This window comes from Trichomycterus rosablanca, unplaced genomic scaffold (genome assembly GCF_030014385.1).
Source record: "Trichomycterus rosablanca isolate fTriRos1 unplaced genomic scaffold, fTriRos1.hap1 scaffold_283, whole genome shotgun sequence".
In the NCBI taxonomy this organism is placed as follows: Eukaryota; Metazoa; Chordata; class Actinopteri; order Siluriformes; family Trichomycteridae; genus Trichomycterus; species Trichomycterus rosablanca.
This window is the reverse complement of record NW_026947111.1, coordinates 30,001-32,500: the sequence shown is the minus strand read 5'-3', so window position 1 is coordinate 32,500 and position 2,500 is coordinate 30,001.

Below are 2,500 nucleotides of genomic sequence, written 5' to 3'. Positions count from 1 at the left end.
AAAATTCACCCAGGCCACAGGCCCAGCCTGCCCAGGGAGAGAGGCTGCCTGCCCGGGGAGAGATGGGGCCTGCCCAGCCGCTCTGGTGGTGGTGGTGGTGGTGGTGGTGGTGGTGACCCCGGGGTGGATTTTGGACTTTGACAAAATCTCACCGAAAAGGGGACGCTCGCCCAGGGGAGCCGCCGCCCGTGCCCAGGGAGGGGGCGGACCCTGCCGAAAGTTTTCCAGGAGGCCGAAAATTCACCCAGGCCACAGGCCCAGCCTGCCCAGGGAGAGAGGCTGCCTGCCCGGGGAGAGATGGGGCCTGCCCAGCCGCTCTGGTGGTGGTGGTGGTGGTGGTGGTGGTGACCCCGGGGTGGATTTTGGACTTTGACAAAATCTCACCGAAAAGGGGACGCTCACCCAGGGGAGCCGCCGCCCGTGCCCAGGGAGGGGGCGGACCCTGCCGAAAGTTTTCCAGGAGGCCGAAAATTCACCCAGGCCACAGGCCCAGCCTGCCCAGGGAGAGAGGCTGCCTGCCCGGGGAGAGATGGGGCCTGCCCAGCCGCTCTGGTGGTGGTGGTGGTGGTGGTGGTGGTGGTGACCCCGGGGTGGATTTTGGACTTTGACAAAATCTCACCGAAAAGGGGACGCTCACCCAGGGGAGCCGCCGCCCGTGCCCAGGGAGGGGGCGGACCCTGCCGAAAGTTTTCCAGGAGGCCGAAAATTCACCCAGGCCACAGGCCCAGCCTGCCCAGGGAGAGAGGCTGCCTGCCCGGGGAGAGATGGGGCCTGCCCAGCCGCTCTGGTGGTGGTGGTGGTGGTGGTGGTGGTGGTGGTGACCCCGGGGTGGATTTTGGACTTTGACAAAATCTCACCGAAAAGGGGACGCTCACCCAGGGGAGCCGCCGCCCGTGCCCAGGGAGGGGGCGGACCCTGCCGAAAGTTTTCCAGGAGGCCGAAAATTCACCCAGGCCACAGGCCCAGCCTGCCCAGGGAGAGAGGCTGCCTGCCCGGGGAGAGATGGGGCCTGCCCAGCCGCTCTGGTGGTGGTGACGACCCCTGGGCGGGTTTTGGACAAATTTCCGCTGGAAAAAGACCGTTTCACCCATGGGAACTGCTGGCCCCTGCCCAGCGAGAGAGGGAGAGAGAGAGAGAGAGAGAGAGAGAGAGAGAGAGAGAGAGAGAGAGAGAGAGGGGGGAGGGGGCTGCCCTTCTGCTCTGGTGGTGAGGGTCTGCTTGCCCCTGCCAAGAGACAGGGCCTTCCCTGCCCCTCTGCTGTGCTTGGGGGTGGATCTGCCGTACACTACCCGAGCACCTCACAGTTCACAGACACATAGACCATCTTTGAAAACACTAGTTAAGTGCAAACACACATAGCTTAGCTACAAAAGACAAGGGGTTAGCTCAGGATTGTTTACGATGTATGTATGTTTGATACTCTGCTATTTTTAGGAGGGATATTCTCTGTGTTTCATCGTTTAAATGCTTGTGCTGCGGTGGAAACAGGTAAGACCGACAGGGGAGAATTTATGAGACAATAGGAGCCATGCAGAGAAGCAGGAGCTATGGGCCCCTTCTGAATATCTGCAGCTCCGTCTGGTGGAGGACAACCTGAACAGACTTCCTGTAGAAGCTACGCACCTATTGTTTTTATTTTTCTCGTTTTTGATTTCCTATTTTTAAATTGCTTTATTTTGTTTTTCTATTCTTATTTTATTTTTTATTTTTTGTTTGTTTGTTTGTTTGGTTTAGGGGTAGGAGCTGTTGCGATAGGTACGGTTCCTTTAGTTTAACTAGCAACCTTTTTATTTTTAGATACCTTTTATTGTAAAAAATTCAGCCCAGTGGCCATGTAGTCAGAAGGGGTTAAATTGGGGGTTGCCGACAGCTATCCTTTTCTCCTGGAATCTAGAAACACCTAACCTATAGTTAAAAGTTAAGATGCTTTCAAGGGGTTATATATATATATATATATATATATATATATATATATATATATATATATATATATATATATATATATATATATATATATATATATATATATATATATATATATATATATATATATATATATACAGTATATATACATTTAAATATACATTTATATAAACACATTATAAAATATATAAAAAACACAAGATGTTTTTAATGTTGACTTTATTACATGAAAGAAGCTTCACTCCAAACTAGGGTACAATGCACTACTTAAGGCATTACAGCATTTTCGAGCAATGAACCCTTTTCCGATCCAGTTTGCAGGAAAGCTTTATTGCTTAAGAACGCTTCGTCTTGCCATCACTTCCCACTGTCAACAACCACCACCACAATCTGTTTGATTCTGCTGCTGTTTTATCAACATTCATCTGTACAGTATCAGCATCAGTGCTCCCAGCCCCACCGCTTTCCTTACCTGCATCCTCGCGTTAACTTCCTGCGGCTCTCGTTGTACCATCAGCCACGGTCTCCTGCGTGTCTGCCCCGGCGTGTTCCTCTATAGCCTCGGCGTTCCCCGCAC